We start from the raw sequence: 14830 nt of genomic DNA, 5'->3' as shown, positions 1-14830 counted from the left end.
GTTCCCCATCCTGAACCCCCCTCCCTCCTCCCTCCCCATACCATCCCTCTGGGTCGTCTCAGTGCACCAACCCCAAGCATCCAGTATCATACAAGATCTTTGAATAGTGTTCATGAAAGGGAGAAGGGATAAGAACAGAGACAGATGATTTATAGAGGATATAGTCAATAGGAAAAGTTCCAAGAAAGCCCTTTCCTCTCAATCTGAGGACAATGTCTCCCTCATGGTTCTCCACTACACAATCTGAATCTCCAAACTAAGAATATAATCTTCTTTAATGAGCTTTATATTTTATGACACATTTGTCCCCATGTATGTAAACACATTAAGCTATTGGTCAATGAATACATTAAGTTAGGACATTTCTATGCCATTGCACAGGAGTTTATTAATTTATTTCCCAAATGAAATTGAGATATGGAAAAAGTAGCTACTGACAGGGAAAAATAAGGAAATTTTCAGGGACCAGACAAAAGTCCAGGGCAAGGTATCATATGAGGGCACCTGAAGCCAGAATCAAAAATAAGAGATAGAATCAAGTAGATAAGATGGAAAGACAGTTGGAGCTCAGAGATTTGACCTTGCACATGAAGTCTCCTATGATCAGTCCCTGAGTTACTGTATTACCTAGAATGGCAGCATCTAGCAAATAACAAAAGCCATTCCACTTCCCTATAATGCTGTCTGAAAATTAGATGCATCTGAAAACTCTGCAACTGGACACAGACCATTCCCTCACCGTGGTGGGCAAAGCCATGTTTCCTTAGACTCAAGGGAAACCCACCTCAAGGCTCTTTGTGGGAAATGTTTTCCAACAACCAAGTGAAAACCATTCTTTCAAAAAACTAGTTGGTGTTCACTGGGAGGATCCTGTTCTAAAAGGGAAAAATCAAGAGCCCTGGAGATAGAGTACAGATGGGAAATATTTGAATAGCTATAGTGTGATTAATCATAGTTTTTAAAGAGCAATTGTCTGCCTACTACTGGTCCTAATTCAGATACAATTAGTTAACTGACATTTACTTTGGTCAAATAGGCAGAGGTGGCATCATATAAAAGATTGATTCTCTACTCAAAAAAACAGGGGAAATGAAAACATGGAGAAGTCAGTTATCCATGTCCTCCCATCTGCCCAATAATGAAAAGCTATACACAGGCAATGGCACCCCACTCCACTACTCTTGCCTGGAAACTCCCATGGACGGAGGAGCCTTGTAGGCTGCAGTCCATGGGGTCATGAAGAGTCAGACACAACTGAGCGACTTCACTTTCACTTTTCACTTTCATGCATTGAAGAAGGAAATGGCAGCCCACTCCAGCGTTCTTGCCTGGAGAATACCAGGGACGGGGGAGCCTGTTGGGCTGCTGTCTATGGGGTCGCACAGAATCAGACATGACTGAAGTGACTTAGCAGCAGCAGCAGCATACACAGGTAAAGTGGAAGGAAGTTTCAATGGCAGTATTCTTAAATGTTTAAGAACTGAATTTCTGGAATCAAATTATTTGTCTTCATATCCCCACTTTACCATACCCTTGATGGATGGTAATCTAGATGGATAATTTAGGTTCCCTAATACTTATGAGGGGCTTCGTTCAAGGCTCACTGGTAAAGAATCCACCTGCCAACGCAAGAGACACAGGTTCAATCCCTGGGATGGGAAGATCCCTTGGGGAAAGAAATGGTAACCCACTCCAATATTGTTGCCTGGGAAATTCCATGGACAGAGGAGCCTGGCAGACTACACTTCATGGTGTCACAAAGAGTTGGATACAACTTAGCAACTAAACAATACTTACTCCTCATCTTCAAAGTGTTAATTACAATGCTACAGACGACAAAGAGTTGCTACATTCAGTTCAGTTCAGTTGCTCAGTCGTGTCCGACTCTGCAACCCCATGAACCACAGCACACCAGGCCTCCCTGTCCATCACCAACTCCCAGAATCTATCCAAACCCATGTCCATTGGGTCGGTGATGTCATCCAACCATCTTATCCTCTGTCATCCCCTTATCCTCCTGCCCTCAATCTTTCCCAGCATCAGGGTCTTTTCAAATGAGTCAGCTCTTCCCATCAGGTGGCCAAAGTATTGGAGTTTCAGTTTCAACATCAGTCCTACCAAAGAACACCCAGGACTGATCTCCTTCAGGATGGACTGGTTGGATCTCCTTGCAGTCCAAGGGACTCTCAAGAGTCTCCAACACCACAGTTCAAAAGCACCAGCTTTCTGTTGTTTTTTTTTTTTTACTTTATTTTACTTTACAATATTGTATTGGTTTTGCCATACATTGACATGAATCCGCCATGGGTGTACATGAGTTCCCAATCCTGAACCCCCCTCCCACCTCCACCCCACATCATCTCTCCAGATCATCCCCACTAACCGCCCCAAGCATCCTGCATCCTGCATCGAACATAGACTGGCGATTCATTTCTTACATGATAGTATACATGTTTCAATGCCATTCTCCCAAATCATCCCACCCTCTCCCTCTCCCTCAGAGTCCTAAAGTCCACTCTACACATCTGTCTCTTTTGCTGTCTTGCATACAGGATCATCATTACCATCTTTCAAAATTCCATATATATGTGTTAGTATACTGTATTGGTGTTTTTCTTTCTGGCTTACTTCACTCTGTATAATCGGCTCCAGTTTCATCCATTTCATTAGAACTGATTCAAATGTATTTTTTAATGGCTGACTAATACTCCATTGTGTATATGTACCTCAGCTTTCTTATCCATTCATCTGCTGATGGACATCTAGGTTGTTTCCATGTCCTGGCTATTATAAACAGTGCTGCGATGAACATTGGGGTACATGTGTCTCTTTCTATTCTGGTTTCCTCGGTGTGTGTGCCCAGTAGTGGAATTGTAAAGACAATCTCTTTAACAAGTGGTGCTGGGAAAACTGGTCAACCACTTGTAAAAGAATGAAATTAGATCACTTTCTAACACCACACACAAAAATAAACTCAAAATGGATTAAAGATCTAAACGTGAGACCAGAAACTAGAAAACTCCTAGAAGAGAACATAGGCAAAACACTCTCCGACATACATCACAGCAGGATCCTCTATGATCCACCTCCCAGAATACTGGAAGTAAAAGCAAAAATAAACAAATGGGATCTAATTAAAATTAAAAACTTCTGCACAACAAAGGAAAATATAACCGAGGTGAAAAAGACAGCCTTCTGAGTGGGACAAAATAATAGCAAATCAAGCAACTGACAAACAACTAATCTCAAAAATATACAAGCAACTCCTATAGCTCAATTCCAGAAAAATAAACCACCCAATCAAAAAATGGGCCAAAGAACTAAATAGACATTTCTCCAAAGAAGACATACGGATGGCTAACAAACACATGAAAAGATGCTCAACATCACTCATTATTAGAGAAATGCAAATCAAGACCACAATGAGGTACCACTTCACACCAGTCAGAATGGCTGAGATCCAAAAGTATACAAGCAATAAATGCTGGAGAGGGTGTGGAGAAAAGGGAACCTTCTTACACTATTGGTGGGAATGCAAACTAGTACAGCCACTATGGAGAACAGTGTGGAGATTCCTTAAAAAATTGCAAATAGAACTGCCTTATGAACCAGCTTTCTTTATAGTCCAACTCTCACATCTATATATGACTACTGGAAGATCCATAGCCTTGACAAGACAGACCTTTGTTGGAAAAGTAATGTCTCTGCTTTTTAATATGCTGTCTAGGTTGGTCATAACTTTCCTTCCAAAGAGTGAGCATCTTTTAATTTCATGGCTGTAATCACCATCTGCAGTGATATTGGAGCCCAGAAAATAAAGTCAGCCACTGTTTCCCCATCTATTTGCCATGAAGTGATGGGACCGGATGCCATGATCTTAGTTTTCTGAATGTTGAGCTTTAAGCCAACATTTCACTCTCCTCTTTCACTTTCATCAAGAGGTTTTTTAGTTCCTCTTTACTTTCTGCCATAAGGGTGGTGTCATCTGCATATCTGAGGTGATTGATATTTCTCCCGGCAATCTTGATTCCAGCTTGTGCTTCCTCCAACCCAGCTTTTCTCATGATGTACTCTGCATATAAGTTAAATAAGCAGGGTGACAAGATACAACCTTGATTTACTCCTTTTCCTATTTGGAACCAGTCTGTTGTTCCATGTCCAGTTCTAACTGCTGCTTCCTGATCTGCATACAGGTTTCTCAAAACGCAGGTCAAGTGGTCTGGTATGTTAAGATAAATGTGATTTGTAATGTAATGTGTTTAACACTACATCTGGCACCTAGTTTAAGAAATGTTAGCTGTTAGCCTAATAAAATTTGAAAGTTAATTTGAAGGAAGAAAAATGGACTTCCTTATCCAGAAGCATCTTTTCAATGATTAAAATTTATTATCAGAAATGTGCTTTCCAATTAAAACAAAATATCTCTAGAATCAATAGTTCAAAATATTTTGAGTTTTTAAAAACTTAATGAAGCTTTTGAAAATTTAATATTGAACCATTTTCTGACTCTACAACAAGAAAGCTATTAGAAAGAAGCTTTCTGAATAAGAAGACACCCTCACTAAGTGGTTAACCTTTCACATAGTAAATAATTCACTTATTAAGTTTTCCAGAGAATTTTAGAGACCAAAAAACAGAAATAGGTGAACTAGTAATTGTTGGAAGCTAGAGAACACTTTAGAGTTAGAAAATCTGAATATCACAAAACAGATTCCTAAAACTTTTTCCCCTATGCCTTTATAGGAAAGAAAATATATAATTAAGATTCAGGAGACAAATTTATTTTCTTGCCAAATATGAGACAGTTATACATATACTTCCAACAATTTGTTCTCAACATCAAAATTAGGGGACTGAACAAAACGGTTGACAGTATCAGCTGCATTTAAAATTATATCAATCTGTTCATAATTTATAAATAAAAATTGTATATAAAGGGGACAGGTATTCATTAATTTTCAGTGCTTTTTTTAATAAACAAAGAGATAAAAGGAAATAAAAAAGAGTGTGGAAGAGAGAGCTAAGTTTGCAGCACAGTCTGAACGAGGTATTCTAATTTGGCAGAAGGTTTTGAAAGGTCAGGGTACCAGGACAAGTCAAGAAGAAACTTAAAGTTATGTGCATTTGTGTGAGTTCAAAAAGAGGTGAATGGATTAAGAAATATGGTCAGCATGTTATGCCACAAACTGCAAACAGTAAATGACAAACCTAAGTACTTCTTTCTCTCTTGGAAAGAAGAGATCATACTGTGTGCTACATATACAAAGAGCTCTATTAATAATTAGACTTTCCAAGGAAGCACTACTTGTGAGATTCCAGAAGTCCTCAAAATAAAAGTGGATAGAAAAGTTTATGGAAGTCTGGGAAATAAGGAGGATAGAACTATGATCACAGTGAAGGAAAGAATGGAAAGGGTACCAAACTTCACTTAACCAAAGAGGGAAAGTAAGAGACTTCCCTGGTGGTCCAGTGGTTGAGAATTTGCCTTCTAATGCAGGAAATGCAGGTTCAACTCCTGGTAAGGGAACAAAGAGCCCATATGTCATTGTTGTTTAGTTGCTAAATCATGTCTGACTCTTTTGCAACTCGCCAGGTTCCTCTGTCCATCAGGCTTCCCAGGCAAGAAGACTGTACTGGAGTGAGTTGCCATTTCCTTCTCCAGGGGATCTTCCCAATTCAGGGATCAAACCCAGGTCTCCTGCATTGGCAGGTGGATTCTTTACCACTGACCCACCAGAGAAGCCCAAGATCCCACATGCCACAGGGCAGCTAAACCTGCATGCCACAACTAGAGAGGCTGAGAGCCACCAACTAGTGAGCCTGTGTATTCCAAAGCCCGTGTTCTGCAGGAAGAGAAGCCTGCAAGCTGCAATGAAGACACAGCACAGCCAAAAACAAACAAAGCCAAAGAGAGAAAGCACTTAGCACACACAACTCCTTTTTAAGGGAAAAAGAAGAGTAAAAATACTCAGGCTTTATTTAGTATTAACAATGTCCCTAAAACTATGCTAAGAACCTTGAGTTTGCTGCTAAATCACTTCAGTCATGTCCGACTCTGTGCGACCCCAGAGATGGCAGCCCACCAGGCTCCCCCAATCCCTGGGATTCTCCAGGCAAGAACACTGGAGTGGGTTGCCATTTCCTTCTCCAATGCATGAAAGTGAAAAGTGAAAGTAAAGTCACTCGTCGTGTCGACTCTTAGCGACCCCATGGACTGCAGCCTACCAGGCTCCTCCACCCATGGGATTTTCCAGGCAAGAGTACTGGAGTGGGATGCCATTGCCTTCTCCGAAGAACCTAGGGTTTAATCTTAATTCTCACCATAATTCAATGAGACATATGATATTAATATTTGCACTTTTTGAGTGATGAAACAAAGAAAGCAGAGGGTGGCAGATCCATTATTTGGCTCATTACCCAGATCATTACCCTAATCCGACTGATTCCAATACCTCAGTCCTTCACCATCACCATTTACAAAATGACCCAGGTAACTGAACTCTGCCTATTCAGGAATTACCTTTCCTGAAGTCTCAACCAATCTCCTAGAGAAGAATTGGGAATGGGGGTAGACTCAAGGGCTGGAACAGAATTCAGTCCTATAGCAGCTCATTTCCACAAAACATTTCCGCACATTAATCTATAATAATGTAAAAACTTTTGTCTGACTTACTCTTGAGCCAAGGCAAAGACACCTGGTGTCAGTTGAGGAGAGGGGCTTCCGAGGTGGCTCAGTGGTAAAGAATCTGCCTGCCAATGCAGGAGCGATGGGAGAGGTTCAGTCCCTGGTTGGGGGGATCCCTTGGGGGGAGGAAATGGCAACCCACTCCAGTATTCTTGCCTGGAAAATCCCATGGACAGAGGAACCTGGTAGGCTACAATCCATGGGGTCAAAAAGAGCCGGACAAGACTTAGCGACTGAGCGAGCATGCACCCACGTCAGTTGAGGGGACTCAGGTAAAAGTGATCTCTTTACCCTTGATGCCAAAAATAGCTTCAATAAGTTTCAAGACTGGGAGGTAAGAAAGATTATATGGAAATAGATGAATGATGTTTCAATTAAAGGGAAATCAGCCAACTCATTTCCATGTATGAAATGCTTGGTCCTTCTTATTGACTTGAAAAATGTTTATTTAACTTTTCCTGAGTGCCAGGCGTGTTGCAAAGCAATCCACCGAGAATAGTGAGCAAAATAAACATGATCTGTGTTCTTGTGGGTCTTGCAGTGGGGTAAGAGAACAAAGATGAAGAAGTTTAAAAGAAAATACATAATTGTGAATAGCAATGGTGTGCCATAAGATAAACAGTGATGTTCAAAAACCTCAAGTTGACAGGTTTGTTTAGGAGAGCATAGGACCTCCTCTCTGAAGCTGGAGGAACTAAAAAACGGCGTGCTAAATGGGACCTGCCGAGTGAGAAAAAGAGTAGAAAAACTGAGGCTGGAGAGAGATAAGGGAGCCAGGTCACATGGGAATTTTCAGACCAAAGTGAAAATTTTGCTTTAATTCCAAGTTCAGAAGGAAACCATGGAAGGAACTGAAACCAGGAAATGACATAGTTCAATGTATCAGCTTAAAAGAGCATTCTGGTTAATATGTAGAAGATGCCTCATTTTGTTTTTGCTAGTTTTGAAAGTAAAGAGAGTAGAAAAGCTATCTTTTTTTTCTTTTTTCTTTTTTTTTTTTTTTTTTTTTTTTTTTTGCAATTGTTAAATGAGCATGTTTGGCTGTGGAATTCAGAAAAGACAGAGAGTGATAGAAAAAGCTTTAGGAACATCCCACCTTTCATTATAGTCAACTCTGTTTGCATTCCACTGAAAGAACGTACACAATATTTATGACCTATTGGCATTCATTCTGAAGTCTTGTATAGAATAATAATAATAATAATAACATAATCGTATATGGTGTTGATTATATTTCAGATAATTTTCTAAGTGGTTTAAACATATTGACTCATTCATTCCTTTAACAACACTATGCAATAAATTCAGTTATTCTCCATGGAATAATTCTTCTATGTGAAGAAAAAGATATACAGAGATGAATAGTTTCCCTAAAGTCATGTGCTAAATAATCATAATTTGAGCCCAGAAAATCAAGCTCCAGAGTCCATGCCCCAAGACAATGTGTTGTGCTGCCTCTCTGGTGTCTTTATATGATTCATGATAAATAATGCTTTTGCCTTTATTTTTTCCTTTTCTATATGACTGATGTCATCTGAAAGAGGTTCGCTCTCTAGAGGGCTTTATCTGGGAGTCCTTGTACCACAGACTTATAAGTATAATGATAAGAATGTTTAATACCAGCTTTTGGCCACACTATTGTATGAATCTTGGAGGAGCATGAGTCACCAATGCAATCACATTATCAAATAAAATTATATTGTCTTCCCTGGCGTTCTTACTCTACTCACATTTTTAAGCCATTTGAACCCTACTTATATCCAATTTCTACCTTATTTTAACCAACGAAAGGTGCAAAAGTCAGAGGTCAGTGATGAAAAATTACACTGTGTTAACAACATTCATCCTGGTGCGACTGACAGATGACCCAAATCTAAAGATTTTGCTTTTTATCTTTTTGTTCATCACATATCTATCTGCTGAGTATGATTGGGAACCTGACAATCATCACCCTCACCTTTATAGATTCTCACCTTAAAATACCTATGTATTTATTTCTCCTGAATTTCTTCATTTTAGAAGTCTTTTACTGCTGTCTGTATTCCCAGATACCTGTATACCTTGCTTCTGGAGACAATACAGTTACCTATAATCTTTGTGCCACTCAATTATTTTTTCTTGTTGTGCTGGGTGTGACTGAGTTTTTCCTCCTGACGGCCATGTCCTATGACCACTGTCTGGCCATCTGCAAACCCCTGCATTACACGACCATCAGGAACAACATGGTCTGCATCAAGTGCCTCATTGGCTGTTGCATGATTGCTCTAATCATCATCATCCCACCATCTGGCGTGGGCTTTGAGCTTGAGTTTTGTGACTCTAATGTCACTTTGGCTGTGATGCTGTTCCCATCCTGAAGATTACTCCCTCAGACACAGAGTTCCTAGAGTGATTCTTCTTGGTCCTGACTGTGTTGAGACTCATTTTCACCTTGGTGTATGTAATCATGTCCTATACATACATCATAAGGACCATTCTCAGATTCCCTTCTGCCCAGCAAATGAAAAAGGCTTTTTCTGCATGTTCTTCCCATATAATTATGGTTTCTATCACTTATAAGCTGCATTTTCATCTACATCAAACTACATGCAAAAGAAGCGGTTGCTATGAATAAAGTGGTGTCAGTGCTAACAACTTCAATTGCCCCCGTAATGAATCCTTTCATTTATACTCTGAGGAACAAGCAAGTGGCACAAGCTTTCAAAGATATGATCAAAAGGGTTGCATCTATTTCAAAGAACTAAGATTAGTGAACTTAAAAGATCAAAGTGTAAACCAACTTATAATTTTATCAGTTTTATTGAGATGTAATTTTTTTATTGAGATGTAATTTAACTATTATAAAATTCACAAGTTTTAATTGTACCATTGACTACACTCAAATAAGTTAATAGAGCTATCTAATCACCACTATAATCCATTTTAGAACATTTCCATCACCCCAGATATTTTTCTGATGACTATTGGCAGTCAGTCACCACTTTCATCCCCTCACCTCCAGTACGAACACTGATCTCTTTTCCTACTCTATAAATTTGCTTATTCTGGACATTTCATACAAATGGGAACATATATGTATTTGTGTCTAACTTCTTTTATTTGGCATAATGTTTCTGAGGTTCATTCATGTTGTAGCAGTTATTGGAAGCTTGCTCCTTTTTATAGCAAATAGTATTCCATCACATGGATATATTACATTGTTTTTCCTTCACCAGTTGAACATTTGTGTTGTTTCCATGTCATTATGAGACATATGTTTTCATTCTTTGTGCCTAAAGTGGAATTGTTGAGTTGTATGGTACCTATAGAGCTGTTTTCTAAATCTGTACTATGTTAGTCCCACCAGCAATGTGTAAAGGGTCCAGTTTCATCACATACTCACCAACACTTGAATTTTGACTCTTTTTTTATTATGGCCATTCTCATGAGTGTGTAATGGCACCGGATTATGGGTTTGATTGGTATTTCCCTAATGATGAATGATACTGAGCGTCTTTTCCTGTGTTTATCATCTGTTTATATATCTTCTTTGATGAAATTTCTATTCAAATAATTCGCCCATTTTTAATTGGGCTGCTTGTCTTTTTTTTTAATTTTTTATTGCACCACATGGTATGCATGGTTCTTAGTTCCCCCACCAGATATTGAACCCATGCCCCCTGCATGAGAAACCTGAAGTTTTAACCACTGGACTGATAGGGAAGTCCCAGGTTGCTTGTCTTCTTACTGAGTTGTAAGAACTCTTTGTATATTTTTTAATACAAATTTATTTGTTTTAATTGGAGGTTAATTACTTTACAATATTGTATTGATTTTGCCATACATCAACATGAATCCAAGTCCTTTATCAGATATTTGATATTCAAAAATGAAATATTTTCTCCCAATTTGTGGTATGTGAATAAATCTGTGAAGCAATATTCATTTAAAGTCATTCTTTTCAGCATTGCTTGTAATAGCAAAAGGCATTAAGTGCAATGTTTTTCAATAGAAGACTGCTCTATTCAACAGAAGTTCCATTCTGTAGAATACCTTCTATCTATTAAAAAAAAATAAAGTAAGCTTTATGTGTATTGACATAGAAAATTTTCCATTATGCTATATATTTAAAGTAAGAAAGATGCAAAACAATGCATACATCCTTTCTGTTGAGAAAAAGATGAAAACTTATCATCTAATTATGCATATGCCTAAAAATGCATTCAGTTCAGTTCAGTTCAGTCGCTCAGTCATAACAATGGAAAAATAGTGAAAATATATGGATAGGTAACCAAGCATATAAGGATAAGGTGATGTTTCTATACATTCTGCTGTTACAAAGCTTCAAAAACTCATATAATGAATATGAGTATTCATCATGTAAATATATAAAAGTACTATATACAAATACAATTTATGCAATATATTCCATCAAAAATGAAATTATAGATACTATATAAAATGCACTTATATTTCATTAATATTAAAATCTTATCTTTACATTTTATCACATCTGTATTTAATTCATATTCATCATTCATGCAAGTTCATTTGTAATTCATACAATTTAAAATATGTTTATATTGAATGTATCTAGCATAAAACTGAATACCAATATGACACATTCAAACATGTATCATGCTCTGAAAGCATCACTTTGAGGCATTTTTTAAAATAAATATTTCTGTTTATTTGAAATTTAAATGTCACTGGAGATCCTGTATCAGCAGCCACATTTTAGGGGTGTTTTTAAACTTAAATGCACATATTTGGAAAAGATGACTGAAGTTAAACTTTCAACTTTAATGGAATTTTTTAAAACTCTAAGTAAATATATTAAAATATAAAGATAAGATATAAAGACAGGATCAGAAATTAATGAAATGAAAAACAAAGATACAGCATGAGGGAAATTAATAAAGTGAGCTCCCAAAAAACAGAACTAACAAGGGTTTCATATTCTGGTAAAACTGTTAAGTAAATAATAAGGAGGATATAGATAATATTAAAAATGGAGAGACTTTGAAAGCTACAACTTAGCAAAGATAAAAATGCCATAAAAATATTACATCAGTAAATGTAAAACAGTAAAATGAACTACTTTTTTTTAATTTTTATTTTTACTTTATTTTACTTTACAATACTGTATTGGTTTTGGCATACATTGACATGAATCCACCACGGGTGTACATGAGCTCCCAAACATGAACCCCCCTCCCACCTCCCACCCCACAACGTCCCTCCGGATCATCCCCGTGCACCAGCCCCAAACATCCTGCATCCTGCATCGAACATAGACTGGCGATTCGTTTCTTACATGATAGTATACATGTTTCAATTCCATTCTCCCAAATCATCCCACCCTCTCCTTTTCCCTGAGTCCAAAAGTCCGCTCTACACATCTGTGTCTCTTTTGCTGTCTTGTTAAAAAGAATACATTTGAATCAGTTCTAATGAGATGGATGAAACTGGAGCCGATTATACAGAGTGAAGTAAGCCAGAAAGAAAAACACCAATACAGTATACTAACTACTTCTTTTTAAAATGATCTGAAAAAATTAAAAGCCTAAATAGTACTCTAAAATTTAAGGAAATTAATCAATCGTTTTGGTTTTTCCAGTTGTCATGTATGGATATGAGAGTTGCACCATAAAGAAGGCTGGGTGCCAAAGAATTAATGCTTTTGAACTATGATGTTGGAGAAGATTCTTGAGAGTCCCTTGGACTGCAAGAAGATCCAACCAGTCAACCCTAAAGGAAAGCAATCCTGAATATCCGTTGGAAGGACTGAGGCTGAAGCTGAATCTCCAATACTTTGGCCACCTGATGCAAAGAACTGACTCACTGGAAAAGACCCTGATGCTGGGCAAGACTGAAAGCAGGAGGAGAAGGGGATGACAGAGAATGATATGGTTGGATGGCATCACCAACTCAATGGACACGAGTTTGAGCAGACTCCGGGAGTTGGTGATGGATAGGGAAGCCTGGCGTGCTGCAGTCCATGGGGTCCAAAAGAGTCAGACACAACCAAGCGACTGAATTGACTGAATTTTGTTGTTGTTCAGTTGCTAAGTCTTGTCCAATTCTTTTTGACCCATGGTCTGCAGGAAGACAGGCTCCCCTGTCCTTCACCATCTCCCAGAGCTTGTTCAAATTTATGTCCATTGGGTCTAATTACTAGATATTTTTTAAATTGATAAAATTCAAAATTCATTCTTGATCATTCTTAGTGAGTTATGAATGGAAGTGAATTGTGGAGTGTCCAAGTAGACCTGAAATTGTTAGTTTTGCTCTTTCCTACCATGTTACTTACAAAAAAATAAAACCATCTGATAGTGAGGTATATTGTTTTACTTCAGAATTATGAGTGTGCAGTCTCCTAAGTACTTGTAATAACGAGTCATGTAATTGGGCAAAACACACATGAGATGAATGGTGCCCACAATAGAAGAAGGTGTGGTTTCACCAAGAGCAGCAACTTTGCATTCCTGAGAGCTTCTTCCCCTGAACTCAGCAGAATTCCTTAAACAATGAAAAAAAATGGTGAAAAGAAACCACACTTATATCAACAGCAAACACTTACTGTTTTGCACCTGACCTATTTCTGATTCTATTGTTGCATCTTCCTTTCTCCAAGGACACAGTCCCAATTGAGAACAGTATTTTTTCCACCCAAAGTTAATTACACTATAGGTTAATTAGTGACTTTTGAACCTATGATCCCAAGGCGTTGTATTGTTTCAGATGATCCCTGCTAACCTGTTGAGGACCAGATATAACTTATACCATTCTTGTTAATATGTAATTTGCAGAGGGTGCTCTCTTTCTGTGCAGAGGTCAAGATATCAGTTTGCCCAAACCAAAAAGAGCTTCTCACCAACAACAAGAGTCTTTAATTCTTTTAACTATACAGAACATATGAGCATTTTTCCTAGAATTAAATCAGAAAATATCCTTCATTTGGTATCCTTATAAGACCATAGAAGATAAAAGGACATCTGAGAAAAATCCCTGGGAAACTGTGGGCAATGGGACTCTAAGAGATCTCTGCTCACTCACACACTTGCCAGTGAGTGCAAGTGTGTGAGTGTGTGAAAAATATTGTAGGACACACCATCAGCTAACAAAGCCTTCTCAGCTCTGAGTCACCCTAAGGATCTTTGTGGTTAAATTGCACAGAAGCCATGAGCAGCTCTCTGAAAGGTGAGTATGATTTACTTGGTTCAAAGTTACAAGACAGAAAGCTTTGACCTAGGTGTTTCAAAACACAGGTCCAAAAGAATTAAGAACGTGTTTCACAATAGAAATCAATAGTTATATCCAATGTTATTCTATTCTCTGAAAAGTGACATTTGAATTCTAATAAAACTTTAGAAAGGTGTCCTCTGGAAAAATTTGAAGGCTAGGACAGTAAATTTTTAGGGGAAGAATATAGTCTCCCATGTGTGAGACCCTAAGACTTCCTCTTCTCTTAATCCAGCAAAAATGTCTCCCTAATGTTTCTGTTTTGCTCAAAAGCTTGAATATCTACCATTAGAGATAATTCCCTGTATTTAATGAGCAGTACCACAAAATATACTTGAGATGGTAAAATACTGTGCTATTAATAAGTGTGTGTTAGTCACTCAGTCGTATCTGACTCTTTGTGACCCCCTGGACTGTAGCCTGCCTGAAGTAGGTTGCAATTTCCTCCTCCAGTTCAGTTCAGTTCAGTTCAGTCACTCAGTCATGTCCGACTCTTTGCAACCCCATGAATCGCAGCACAACAGGCTTCCCTGTCCATCACCAACTCCCAGAGTTCACCCAAACACATGTGCATTGAGTCAGTGATGCCATCCAGCTATCTCATCCTCTGTCGTCCCCTTTTCTTCCTGCCCCCAATCCCTCCCAGCATCAGGGTTTTTTCCAATGAGTCAACTCTTCGCGTGAGGTGGCCAAAGTATTGGAGTTTCAGCTTTAGCATCATTCCTTCCAAAGAACACCCAGAACTGATCTCCTTTAGAATGGACTGGTTGGATCTCCTTGCAGTCCAAGGGACTCTCAAGAGTCTTCTCCAACACCACAGTTCAAAAGCATTAATTCTTCGGCACTCAGCTTTCTTCACAGTCCAACTCTCACATCCATACGTGACCACAGGAAAAACCATAGCCTTGACTAGACGGACCT

At 38.4% G+C, this 14830-nt stretch overlaps 1 pseudogene; it reads left to right on the top strand.

The window, feature by feature from the left end:
* Positions 1 to 8498: 8498 nt before the first annotated feature.
* Positions 8499 to 9429, top strand: LOC138077667 (olfactory receptor 6C2-like; annotated as a pseudogene).
* Positions 9430 to 14830: the final 5401 nt, after the last annotated feature.

This window comes from Capricornis sumatraensis, chromosome 4, assembly GCF_032405125.1.
Source record: "Capricornis sumatraensis isolate serow.1 chromosome 4, serow.2, whole genome shotgun sequence".
NCBI classification, from domain to species: Eukaryota; Metazoa; Chordata; class Mammalia; order Artiodactyla; family Bovidae; genus Capricornis; species Capricornis sumatraensis.
The sequence above is the reverse complement of the archived record's forward strand: the minus strand, read 5'-3'. Positions and strand labels throughout refer to the sequence as shown.